We start from the raw sequence: 14,202 nt of genomic DNA on the forward strand, positions 1-14,202 counted from the left end.
CCAAAACAGCATTGTAGTATAGTTTGAAGTCAGGTAGCGTGATGCCTCCAGCTTTGTTCTTTTGACTTAGGATTGTCTTGGAGATGCGGGCTCTTTTTTGGTTCCATATGAACTTTAAAGCAGTTCTTTCCAATTCTGTGAAGAAACTCATTGGTAGCTTGATGGGGATGGCATTGAATCTATAAATAACCTTGGGCCGTATGGCCATTTTCACGATATTGATTCTTCCTATCCATGAGCATGGTATGTTCTCCCATTTGTTTGTGTCCTCTTTTATTTCACTGAGCAGTGGTTTGTAGTTCTCCTTGAAGAGGTCCTTTACATCCCTTGTAAGTTGGATTCCTAGGTATTTTATTCTCTTTGAAGCAATTGTGAATGGAAGTTCATTCATGATTTGGCTCTCTGTTTGTCTGTTACTGGTGTATAAGAATGCTTGTGATTTTTGCACATTAATTTTGTATCCTGAGACTTTGCTGAAGTTGCTTATCAGCTTAAGGAGATTTTGGGCTGAGACAATGGGATTTTCTAAATATACAATCATGTCATCTGTAAACAGGGACAATTTGACTTCTTCTTTTCCTAACTGAATACCCTTGATTTCTTTCTCTTGCCTGATTGCCCTAGCCAGAACTTCCAACACTATGTTGAATAGGAGTGGTGAGAGAGGGCATCCCTGTCTTGTGCCAGTTTTCAAAGGGAATTTTTCCAGTTTTTGCCCATTCAGTATGATATTGGCTGTGGGTTTGTCATAAATAGCTCTTATTATTTTGAGATACATTCCATCAATACCGAATTTATTGAGCATTTTTAGCATGAAGGGCCGTTGAATTTTGTCAAAAGCCTTTTCTGCATCTATGGAGATAATCATGTGGTTCTTGTCTTTGGTTCTGTTTATATGCTGGATTATGTTTATTGATTTGCGAATGTTGAACCAGCCTTGCATCCCAGGGATGAAGCCCACTTGATCATGGTGGATAAGCTTTTTGATGTGCTGCTGAATCCGGTTTGCCAGTATTTTATTGAGGATTTTTGCATCGATGTTCATCAGGGATATTGGTCTAAAATTCTCTTTTTTTGTTGTGTCTCTGCCAGGCTTTGGTATCAGGATGATGTTGGCCTCATAAAATGAGTTAGGGAGGATTCCCTCTTTTTCTATTGATTGGAATAGTTTCAGAAGGAATGGTACCAGCTCCTCCTTGTACCTCTGGTAGAATTCAGCTGTGAATCCATCTGTTCCTGGACTGTTTTTGGTTGGTAGGCTATTAATTATTGCCTCAATTTCAGAGCCTGCTATTGGCCTATTCAGGGATTCAACTTCTTCCTGGTTTAGTCTTGGAAGAGTGTAAGTGTCCAGGAAATTATCCATTTCTTCTAGATTTTCTAGTTTATTTGCATAGAGGTGTTTATAGTATTCTCTGATGGTAGTTTGTATTTCTGTGGGGTCGGTGGTGATATCCCCTTTATCATTTTTTATTGCATCTATTTGATTCTTCTCTCTTTTCTTCTTTATTAGTCTTGCTAGCGGTCTGTCAATTTTGTTGATCTTTTCAAAAAACCAACTCCTGGATTCATTGATTTTTTGGGGGGTTTTTTGTGTCTCTATCTCCTTGAGTTCTGCTCTGATCTTAGTAATTTCTTGCCTTCTGCTAGCTTTGGAATGTGTTTGCTCTTGCTTCTCTAGTTCTTTTAATTGTGATGTTAGAGTGTCAATTTTAGATCTTTCCTGCTTTCTCTTGTGGGCATTTAGTGCTATAAATTTCCCTCTACACACTGCTTTAAATGTGTCCCAGAGATTCTGGTATGTTGTATCTTTGTTCTCATTGGTTTCAAAGAACATCTTTATTTCTGCCTTCATTTCGTGATGTACCCAGTAGTCATTCAGGAGCAGGTTGTTCAGTTTCCATGTAGTTGAGCGGGTTTGATTGAGTTTCTTAGTCCTGAGTTCTAGTTTGATTGCACTGTGGTCTGAGAGACAGTTTGTTATAATTTCTGTTCTTTTACATTTGCTGAGGAGTGCTTTACTTCCAATTATGTGGTCAATTTTGGAATAAGTGCGATGTGGTGCTGAGAAGAATGTATATTCTGTTGATTTGGGGTGGAGAGTTCTATAGATGTCTATTAGGTCTGCTTGCTGCAGAGATGAGTTCAATTCCTGGATATCCTTGTTAACTTTCTGTCTTGTTGATCTGTCTAATGTTGACAGTGGAGTGTTGAAGTCTCCCATTATTATTGTATGGGAGTCTAAGTCTCTTTGTAAGTCTCTAAGGACTTGCTTTATGAATCTGGGTGCTCCTGTATTGGGTGCATATATATTTAGGATAGTTAGCTCTTCCTGTTGAATTGATCCTTTTACCATTATGTAATGGCCTTCTTTGTCTCTTTTGATCTTTGATTCTTTAAAGTCTGTTTTATCAGAGACTAGTATTGCAACCCCTGCTTTCTTTTGTTCTCCATTTGCTTGGTAAATCTTCCTCCATCCCTTTATTTTGAGCCTATGTATGTCTCTGCGTGTGAGATGGGTCTCCTGAATACAGCAGACTGATGGATCTTGACTCTTTATCCAGTTTGCCAGTCTGTGTCTTTTAATTGGAGCATTTAGTCCATTTACATTTAAGGTTAATATTGTTATGTGTGAACTTGATCCTGCCATTATGATATTAACTGGTTATTTTGCTCGTTAGTTGATGCAGTTTCTTCCTAGCCTCGATGGTCTTTACATTTTGGCATGTTTTTGCAATGGCTGGTACCGGTTGTTCCTTTCCATGTTGAGTGCTTCCTTCAGGGTCTCTTGTAAGGCAGGCCTAGTGGTGACAAAATCTCTCAGCATTTGCTTATCTGTAAAGGATTTTATTTCTCCTTCACTTATGAAACTTAGTTTGGCTGGATATGAAATTCTGGGTTTAAAATTCTTTTCTTTAAGAATGTTGAATATTGGCCCCCACTCTCTTCTGGCTTGGAGAGTTTCTGCCGAGAGATCTGCTGTGAGTCTGATGGGCTTCCCTTTGTGGGTAACCCGACGTTTCTCTCTGGCTGCCCTTAAGATCTTTTCCTTCATTTCAACTTTGGTGAATCTGGCAATTATGTGTCTTGGAGTTGCTCTTCTCGAGGAGTATCTTTGTGGCGTTCTCTGTATTTCCTGGATTTGAATGTTGGCCTGCCCTACTAGGTTGGGGAAGTTCTCCTGGATGATATCCTGAAGAGTGTTTTCCAACTTGGTTCCATTTTCCCCCTCACTTTCAGGCACCCCAATCAGACGGAGATTTGGTCTTTTTACATAATCCCATACTTCTTGCAGGCTTTGTTCATTTCTTTTTCTTCTTTTTACTTTTGGTTTCTCTTCTCGCTTCATTTCATTCATTTGATCCTCAATCGCTGATACTCTTTCTTCCAGTTGATCGAGTCGGTTACTGAAGCTTGTGCATTTGTCACGTATTTCTCGTGTCATGGTTTTCATCTCTTTCATTTCGTTTATGACCTTCTCTGCATTAATTACTCTAGCCATCAATTCTTCCACTTTTTTTTCAAGATTTTTAGTTTCTTTGCACGGGGTACGTAATTCGTCCTTTAGCTCTGAGAAGTTTGATGGACTGAAGCCTTCTTCTCTCATCTCATCAAAGTCATTCTCTGTCAAGCTTTGATCCGTTGCTGGCGATGAGCTGCGCTCCTTTGCCAGGGGAGATGCGCTCTTATTTTTTGAATTTCCAGCTTTTCTGCCCTGCTTTTTCCCCATCTTTGTGGTTTTATCTGCCTCTGGTCTTTGATGATGATGGTGACATACTGATGGGGTTTTGGTGTAGGTGTCCTTCCTGTTTGATAGTTTTCCTTCTAACAGTCAGGACCCTCAGCTGTAGGTCTGTTGGAGATTGCTTGAGGTCCACTTCAGACCCTGTTTGCCTGGGTGTCAGCAGCAGAGGCTGCAGAAGATAGAATATTGCTGAACAGCGAGTGTACCTGTCTGATTCTTGCTTTGGAGGCTTCCTCTCAGGGGTGTACTCCACCCTGTGAGGTGTGGGGTGTCAGACTGCCCCTAGTGGGGGATGTCTCCCAGTTAGGCTACTCAGGGGTCAGGGACCCACTTGAGCAGGCAGTCTGTCCCTTCTCAGATCTCAACCTCCATGTTGGGAGATCCACTGCTCTCTTCAAAGCTGTCAGACAGAGTCGTTTGCGTCTGCAGAGGTTTCTGCTGCTTTTGTTGTTATCTGTGCCCTGTCCCCAGAGGTGGAGTCTACAGAGACAGGCAGGTTTCCTTTAGCTGCTGTGAGCTCCACCCAGTTTGAGCTTCCCAGCGGCTTTGTTTACCTACTTAAGCCTCAGCAATGGCGGGCACCCCTCCCCCAGCCTGGCTGCTGGCTTGCCGCGATATCGCAGACTGCTGTGCTAGCAATGAGGGAGGCTCCGTAGGCGTGGGACCCCCCCCCCACGGCCAGGTGTGGGATATTATCTGCAGGTGTGCCTGTTTGCTTAAAGCACAGTATTGGGGTGGGAGTTACCCGATTTTCCAGGTGTTGTGTGTCTCAGTTCCCCTGGCTAGGAAAAGGGATTCCCTTTCCCCTTGCGCTTCCCAGGTGAGGCGATGCCTCGCCCTGCTTCAGCTCTCACTGGTCGGGCTGCAGCAGCTGACCAGCACCGATTGTCCGGCACTCCCTAGTGAGATGAACCCAGTACCTCAGTTGAAAATGCAGAAATCACCGGTCTTCTGTGTCTCTCGCACTGGGAGTTGGAGACTGGAGCTGTTCCTATTTGGCCATCTTGCTCCGCCCCCTCTAAAGCCCCTTCTTATGTCTCCATTTCACATTGTGAATATCTGTTTTACTGCAACTAGGCACAACTGCTCTACAATTATCCTCATACATTCCTGTCTTTTCCACTGGGCCAGTGGCTCTCAATCTTTATTATGCATCAGAATCACCTGGAGTACTTTTTAAAAAATGCAGGTCCCAGATGCTGCTCCATACTTACTAAATAAGAAATTTTCTGTGCAAATGTCCAGGAGGCCTGCATCTTTTAAAACAGCCCCCCTCAGGTGATTCTGTTGCAGGTGTCTGTCTGATCACATTTTGTGTAAAACAGCATTAGACTGTGGATGCCTCAAGAACCATGGCTTTTAAAAAAATCCATCCTTGTATCTCAAGGACTCACTCACTAAATGCTTGTCAGATAAGTAAAAGAACGAATGAAGGGGCAATTGTCAAGAAAGATGTGTTCTTGGGAAGAATATGCTTTTGGCCAGACCCTTGGAAAATTTAGAGATGCATGTTTAAATATCACTTATAATATACTCGGTCTAGACTCTCCTTCCTGGAGGCCAAGTATGGCAAAGAGCCGATGAGAGGGTGGTAGAAAGTACAGATCCATCTACATATATATAAAAAAATGAAAATGCTCCGGACCATCCAGGATGAGATAGAATAAATTTTCTCTTGCTTTTATAAAACTAAAGTCAGTTGAACTAGAAATGTTTAAATGCACTTGAGGCCCAGAAAGAGATTTGTTCCCTTAAAGTTTTGTGGACCTGACATTTTCTACTTAACTCATAGCTCTAAGGTCAATATGGATTCGTTACCAGAAAAGGGTCCCAATCCACACCCCAAGAGAGGGTTCTTAGACCTCATGCGAGAAAGAGTTCTGGGCAAGTCTATAGAGTAAACTGAAAGCAAGTTTATTAGAGAATGAAAGAAACAAAAGAACGGCTACTCCATAGGCAAAGCAGTGGCATGGGCTGCTCAGTTGGGTATACTTATAGTTATTTCTTGATTATATGCTAAATAAGGGGTGGATTATTCATGGATTCATGAAATCCAATAATGGATTCAATATGGATTCAATAATCCATAATCATGGATTATTCATGGATTTCCCTTTTCTGGAAAAGGGGCAGGGATTTCCCTCGGAACTGAGGAGCCCTCCCCTGTTTAGACTACATGAGGTAACTTCCAGATGTTGACATGGCATTTGTAAACTGTGATAGCGCTGGTGGGAGTGTCTTTTAGCATCTTAATGCATTATAATTTGCATCTAATGAGCAGTGAGGATGACCAGAGGTCACTTTCATCACCATCTTGGTTTTGGTGGGACTTGGTAGGCTTCTTTACTGCATCCTGTTTTATCAGTAGGGTCTTTGTGACCTGTATGTATCTTGTGCCAACCTCCCGTCTCATCCTGTGACTAAGAATGCCTTAACCTCCTGGGAGTGCAGACCAGCAGGTCTCAGTCTCGTTTTACCCAGCCCCTATTCAAGATGGAGTCACTCTGGTTCAAATGCCTCTGACAGATTCATTCCTGTATTTAGCAAGAGTTTTTTTTTTTTTTTTTTTTTTTTAGAGTACTTACTAAAAAGCTTGTATTTAATAAGACATAGTCCTTTCCCTTTCTGAGTTTATTTTCAGTTAGAAAATTCAGGGAGCAGTAAAAGAGCAATGCAAGTAAATGGGGGGATACTTGTTCAGAATCTGCAAATGTAAGAGTGCATGAAAGGGTTTGTATAGCCAGGGGACTGGTGCTGGATGCTGCAAATTGAATAAGAATTGGAATAAATTGGATAGCCAGGAAGCAAAGAGCAGTGGAACAGATGCTTGGCAGTCAGATTGCTTATGGCTGGCTGGTTCAGTTAACAGTAAGGACAGGAGCCTAGGGTGGTGCGATATTTGCCTTGGGGAGCATAGAGAAATAGCATTGCATAGATGTGTTTTCTGACATTAAGTAGAGCTTTGGATGTTGTGGAATTTTGAACATTTCCCTTATATGAAAGCCGGTGAATTGCAGGGGAGAACAAATCAAGTCAGGGAGACCTACTAGAAGGCTGCTTTCTCAGAACAAGGAGCACTGAGGAAAAAATTAAAAACAAATAAACAAAAAAAGAAGGTTGCTTTTGGTAGTCCAGATGTGAAGGGACAGGGTTTAGACCAGGGTGGTGGAGTGCAGAAAGAAAAGCCAGAGGGATGTGGAAGGACAAGATGGCATGACCATGAATGGTGGCAGAAGCAGTGTGGAACGAGCACATCAGCTGATGTGGAACGTATGAGAACAAAAACACTCATTTTCTCACCAGAACCCTTAGTAGGAGACAGTACCTTAAGCTTACAGTGAGGATTCCAAATTGAAATTGCTCAGTAGCTGTTTCACCCTTTGTTGCTGGCAGAGCAGATGGCTCTGGAAGAGACTAGGACAATTTGTTGCTTCTTCTGTCTCTCATCACTCCCCAACCTCATCCCACAGTGAGGACCACTCACTAGTGACATTTCTGCTTTAGACCTACAAAGGAAGTCTTGCTAATGAGACTTAGGCACTGTTTCCCAAAGTGCCATTCTTGGAAATCTGTGGGTTTGTAAGTAGATTACAGGGTCACAGTTCCATGGTCAAATTAGTTCAAAAAGTATTGTTAGAGAATTAAGCAAGTTTCTTTACTGCAGGATGTCCCACAGTCTTTAATATGGTAATCAACATTTTGACTATCCAAGAGAGGGCGAGCTTGGAGCACTTCACAAACTTTTTGGATCATGGAGCTCTTTTAAAAAGAAGCACCTTGAAAGAAGAGGATAACACAGCATATATGTAAAGAAATTAGGGACTAGAAAGTTTGTCTCTTGCACTAGAGGTTGGTAGTGTCATGCAAGAAAACAAGAGTTGGGATTTGGGTCCAGGCTTTACCACTAACTGGTGATCTGGGGTAAGTCATTGAATGTCTCTGAGGTTCAGTTTTCCCAGGGGTTATGTTCATTGTAAATGAACTCTTCAACTCCTTTCAAAAGCCTGTCTTCATACTCAAAAAGGAAAATAATCTGCACTTTCTCTACTCTGCAATAACTCTGGTGGTGGAGGCAGTGGTAGGAAAAGAGAGGGTAGAGGGGACAGTGACAAGAAGATGAATAAGATACGGTCTGAACCCCTGAGCTGATTCGACTGTTGGGCCCAGTTACAGTGCTGGGCTGATGTAACAAAGATAGATGAATTTTGCAGTGTGTTCTCAGGCTTCTCTGAATCCAGCCGCATCATGTGATATACAGCAACTAGTTCAGTTACTAAGCAACACTAATTCCCAATGGTCACTTAATCCGTCTAGTCTCAGTTCTGCTATTAAGAAGCTGTGAGGCCTTGGATAAATCAATTAACCCTCTGGGTTTGGGTTTCCTTCATCTGTAAAATAAGGAGGTTGGGTTAGGTCTGGAACCATTTTTAAGTTGACCCAAGTCTTACCTGGAAGAAGGTAAAGGAAACACAGCTGTTCTCCTCTCACCCACCCCATGCAGGTGGGCCCCAACATTCTGTCTTCGCTTTTCTTCTCTTCTTTCCTCCTGGATCACTTAATCTGTCTCAGACTTTAATTATTGCATTTATGTAGTTGAAGTTCAAATGTGGATCTCTAAGACCAACTCCTCTCTTGAATGCCAAAGTCAAGGTGTGTCTACCTGTTTTCATTCTAAGGAAATCAAATTACTTATGTTTCAAACCAAACTCACAGTCTCCCCTTACAAACCAATTCCTCTTCCAGGTTAAAAATAAATAAATAAATAACTGGCCAGGTGCGGTGGCTCATGCCTGTAATCCCAACATTTTGGGAGGCCAAGGAAGGCAGATCACTTGAGGTCAGGAATTCGAGAACAGCCTGGCCAACATGGCGAAACCCCATCTCTACTAAAAATACAAAAATTAGCAGGGTGGAGTGGCGCACACCTGTAATCTCAGCTACACAGGAGGCTGAAGCAGGAGAATCACTTGAACCTGGGAGGTGAAGGTTGCAATGAACCAAGATTGCATCACTGCACTCCAGCCTAGGCAACAGAGTGAGACTCCATATCAAAAATAAATTCATAAATAAATAAATAACTATGTGCTCCTGGTCACATGCAGCCCAGACACCCAGGCTTTTTGACTCCTTCCTTCTTCCCTCCTGTGGTAGTCACTGGTCAATTCTCAATTCTCTCCACATTATTATTATTATTTTTTGAGACAGTCTTGCTCTGTTACCCTGGCTGGAGTGCAGTGGCTCGATCTCAGCTCACTGCAACCTCAGCCTTCCAGGTTCAAGTGATTCTCATGTCCCAGCCTCCGAAGCAGCTGAGATTACAGTGGGTGTGCACCACCATGCCCAGCTAATTTTTGTATTTTTAGTAAAGACGTGTTTTCACCTTGTTGGCCAGGGTGGTCTTGAACTTCTGGCCTCAAATGATCCACCTGCGTTGGCCTCCCGAAGTGCTGGGATTACAGGCATGAGCCATCTGGCCCAGCCCCTCTCTATATTATTATATGTCCACATTATTTATTTCCCTTTCCTGATGTCATTATTGTACATAAGGCTTTCATTGGTCATCCTATCCCAGGTCTCTCCTCCAAAGCACTCCATATGCCAGGTTCAGCCTCACAGAGCTTCTCTGAGCCTGCCATCCCACCTCTCCAAAGCTCTTCCTGGCTCTCTTGTGCTCGCCCCTTGGTGGCATTTGGAGCCCTGCATTTTCCCACCTCAATCATCTTGCAGCTTCCAGCTTTGTCTTCAATTACCTGTGTGTTCCTGTCCTCCTGCCAACTATTTATTAGTTTTCTTATCTCATAACTTGCCTATTCAAATTGTTCCCTTTTCTTAGACTTTTGTCTGCATTCTTTCTACCTGACAAAATCCTAGTGATATTTCAAGAGTCAGCTCAAATAATGCCTCCTCACTCCAACAAATCTTTAGGGAACTCTCAACTGGCTTGATTTCTCCTTCTTTTAGTGCCTTGTTCTTTTCTTTCTTACTACCTTACCAACCCAAACTATATATCTACTATATCTTGTAGTATCCTTTATATCTTTTTTGAGGCCAAGGAACATGTTTCCTTCATCTTTCTATCGACTATAGTGCATATTACATATTAGGAACTCAAAAACATGGTTGAATAAATTCCTATTAAATTATTAAGCTATTAAAACAATAATCTATTGAAATAATGTAATAATCTTAATCTCCTAACAAAATACTAATTAAATTTAAGTAAAATAAATAATCTACAATAATCCAAAAATGAATTGAATCTTGGTTTACTCTTTGGTGTTTTACCATTCTACTTTCGTGTCAAGTTTAGAAATAATTTTCTGAAGAATTTTGACTTTGATTTTAGTTATACTTTTGCTTAAGTAAGACCATCAGCCTATGGTTAAGGATATTTGTCTGTCCTGTGAAATCTCACTATCTCCAAGAAACCGGCTGGCTTCACTACATCATGGGAAAGGTGTTATCTTTCCTAGTTGGAGCGTCATCTGATGATGTGGTTGAAAACATGCACTTTGGCATAAGACAGACTTGGTTTGGAATTCCGACTCTGGCCTTGTTAGGGCTGCTTGGGGAATTTAGTTAGCATCTCTAAATATTGGTTTCCTCATTTGTAAATGGAGGTAATAATACATCCTGTAATTGTAGGTACTGGTTCTACTCTTGGAAGGATTCAAAAATTGTCATACTTAACTGAGGGGCTCCTCCAAGCCTGGGCGGGGTTTTCTGTATGCTCTATGGACCTACAAATGCAAACCACACTGGACTATGTAATTTCAGAGACAGATTGGAAAGCTGAAACAGAAATGCAGGGACTGTTGGTGCCCATCTTCCTGGCTTGGTGGGGAGGGATGCAGGAAAGCAGACTTGTGCTTCTCATCTTGAATCAGACATATGACAGACACTCCAGGAAATTCCTTTTGTTTGGGAAAAAAATGCTCTACCGTCTTCTCTTACCTCAGTTTCCTACATTCCCAGACTTCCTAAAAGACTACACCACTGGGGTTCCCTGAGAAACCAGCTAAGTCCAGGACATAAGATCAGCCCCACAGCTCATTTTGGTTCATAGACAATAAGGAAAGGGGACTTAACAATTACTGAGTGCTGAGTACCCACTATGTGGTAGGAACATTTTCTACATAATTATAATTATACTTCCTCATAACTTTGTCACATAAGTATCATCTCTATTTTACAAGTAGATGCTAAGCAACCTCCCAAGATTGTACAGCTAGTAAATCTGAGTGAAGAAATGAACTCAGATAGTCTATAAAACTTTTAGCATTTGTGGCCAGGCATAGTGGCTTATGCCTCTAATCCCGGCACATTGGGAGGATGAGGTGGGAGGATTGCTTGAACTCAGGAGTTAGCGATCAGCCTGGGCTACATGGCAAAACCTTGTCTGTACAAAAAATACAAAAATTAGCTGGGTGTGGTGGCATGCACCTGCAGTCCCGGCTACTTGGGAGGCTGAGGTAGGAGGATTGCTTGAACCCAGGAGGTGGAGGTTGCAGTGAGCCATGATCACACTACTGCACTTCAACCTGTGTGACAGAGCAAGGCCCTGTCTTAACAAACAAACAAGCAAACAAACAAAGAAAGAAACTTTTAGCATTTGAGATCTTCAATGTGATCAAAGCAAATTAGCTTTTTGAGGTGGGGTTTCCTTTAGCTTCTATGTCAGCGAAATTGTGAACCAACAGGATTTACCTTTTGCCACCTTAGTACTGCGGGAAACTAGCTTTCAGAAATATTGTTTGAGGGCTGGGCACGGTGGCTCATGCCTGTAATCCCAGCACTTTGGGACGCCAAGGCGAGTGGATCACCTGAGGTCAGGAGTTCGAGACCAGCCTGAGCAACATGTCCAAACCCTGTCTCTATAAAAATACAAAAACTAGCCAGGCATGGTGGCGCATGCCTGTAATCCTAGATACTTGGGAAGCTGAGGCATGAGAATCACTTGAACCCTAGAGGCGGAGGTTGCAGTGGTTGAGATCGTGGATCGTGTCTACTGCACTCCAGCCTGGGTGATAGAGTGAGACTCTGTCTCAAAAAACAAAAAACAAACAAACAAACAAACAAACAAACGAAAAACTGTTTGGGGACACTTGGGTCCTGTTTTCTTCCCTGACGCTGATGTGATGCTGATGATAGTGAGTGTTTCAAGAACTAGGAGAGACTGGTGGTTGTAAACATCCCTATAAACGTTAGCTCAGAGATTGTTAATGTTAATTTTCTGGAGCAGTGTGAGGTAAGCCCCAAGTAGTAAAGGGCAGAAGTATAGTAAAAGTTTGGTTGTTTTGTCAACTTTGCAAGACTTCAGCTGGATACCTTGTTAGGAAACTAGAAGCTGGAGGAAAGTTGTGCTAAGATGTGTAGCATTTGTTCTTGCTTTGTGTGGCCATTTTATTCCCAATAAGTACTCCACTAAAGAAATGGGCAACTTACAGCAGCCATTCAGCAGCCCGCCTGAACACTGTGGCACTGTATATAGTTATAGGGAGTTATATCCATTCAGAGGGACACACCAGATCAGAGGAAAGGAAAGAGGTAACTATGTATGCAGACGTGGAACTGTCCCCAACATGTATAACAGACAAGCCAAGGTGAAATATATAGCATACTAATATCCAACTTTTTAAATTAAAAATCTGTGCCTCTTAAGGTATGGTGGCTCACATTTGTAATCCCAGCACTTTGTGAGGCCGAGGTGGGAGGATCGCTTGATTGCCTGAAGCCAGGAGTTCGAGACCAGCTTGGGCAACATAGCAAGACCTGGTCTCTATAAAAAAATACAAAAATTAGCTGGGCATGGTGGTGTGTGCCTGTAGTCGTAGCTACTCAGGAGGCTGAGGCAAAAGGATCACTTGAGCCCAGGAGTTCAAGGCTGCCGTGAGCTATGATCACTCCACTCCACTCCAGCCTGGGCAACAAAGCAAGACCCTGTCTAAAGAATACTACAGCAAAACAAACAAACAAACAAAAAAACCCAAAACACTACAAATCCATAGTTTTTATATATGTGTAAAGTATTTCTAGAAAATTATTCAAGTAACTGATAACTAGTTACCTCTGAAGGTAGGGATGGTGTGGTGGAAATGAGACTCACTTTTCATTGTCCAGAGCAGTGATTCCCAGCGTGTTCTGGGATTCCTGGGAGTCCTTGAGACCCTTTCAGGAGATCCATAGATCAAAATTATTTTAATAATAATACCAAGTTGCTTTTATTCTCATTCTCTCATGAGTATACAGTGGAGTTTTCCAGAGGCTCAGTGACATGTGCCATTGCAACAAATTGAATCCAGAAGCAGATATGATAATACAACTGTGTCTGGTCAAGCCAAATATTTAAGATATTTTAAAGAATGTAAAATGATATAATTCTTCTCATTTTGAAGATGAAGTTATTTTTATAACAATTTTGAAGATAAAGTTATTTTTATAACAAGTATTATTCAACAAAATTACTATTATTTAATGAGTTAATACACAAATTTTAAATTCTCAGTTTTAATTTCTAACTGGGCAAATATCAGTAGGTATAAACAACATCCCTCTGAGATCCTCTGGGATACATCCAATTCCTTCAGTGCCTGGTGTGCTTGGAAAGCTTCTTTTGCACAGTGCTGGACAGGAGTGCCAAGGAGGAAAGAAATGTGAATGGAACCGAAGTCTGTAATAAAATATTGCTTTCTCTTTTTCCCAGCCTCCATCAAGGGAGATCTACAAGTTGCCTGGGGTTCAATGCTATAGAAAGTTCCAAGGTTTGTGGCTTGAATTGTTCTAAAGAAGCTGAAATAATTGAAGAGAAGTAGAGGCCAGCTGTTTTTGAGGATCCTGCTCCACAGAGAATGCTCTGCCCCTGTTGATGTAAGTAGATCCAGTCACCGAGGCTCTGTTACCACATGAGATTGGGAGTGGTGTGGCTCACATTGAATCCCCCCACTTATCCTGCCTGGTGTCACAGGGAAAGTTGAACACTTGGTTTCTGTGCCTAGGGCTGCTATCAGATGAGGAGACAATGTATTTGACTATATAGGAAATCTGATATGGACTGTCAATTAACTCATTTTCACTTCCATTGATTTGGTCGTGACCAGCCCTAGATTAGAGGGCAGTTCTGGAGTGTCCTGGCCTAGAGTGTCTTCCTCAGTTTTGAGTGAGCCAGGGTATCTGGCCTTTTTCTGGGACTTCTCTGTCCTTACAGGACCCACTGGAAATCTCTAGGGTTCCTGCGTCAATTCATGTTTTCTAATATTAAAATTTGTTTTTATTTTTAACAATTATTTTATAAGTTGTTTTCTTCTAGGAATAATTTGAGGTGATTTAGAGTAAAACAATACTTAATAGAAGCACTACAACCAGGATAATAGTACAAGAGTCCTGTAATTATGTTTTGGGGGAATTAAATGTAAGAAAACCTAGCCCAGGGATACTGATTGCAGGTTTGTACCACGCTT

The 14,202-nt window shown here is 41.8% G+C and overlaps 1 long non-coding RNA gene across 1 annotated transcript in view; it reads left to right on the plus strand.

The window, feature by feature from the left end:
• Positions 1–13,606, plus strand: part of LOC112605987 — a 34,742-nt gene extending 21,136 nt beyond the window's left edge. The window contains exon 3 of the long non-coding RNA XR_003115574.1: positions 13,449–13,606. This is a non-coding gene — a long non-coding RNA (uncharacterized LOC112605987). The remainder of the gene's footprint in view (positions 1–13,448) is intronic.
• The last annotated feature ends 596 nt before the right edge of the window (positions 13,607–14,202 follow it).

This window comes from Theropithecus gelada, chromosome 1 (genome assembly GCF_003255815.1).
Source record: "Theropithecus gelada isolate Dixy chromosome 1, Tgel_1.0, whole genome shotgun sequence".
Lineage (NCBI taxonomy): Eukaryota > Metazoa > Chordata > Mammalia > Primates > Cercopithecidae > Theropithecus > Theropithecus gelada.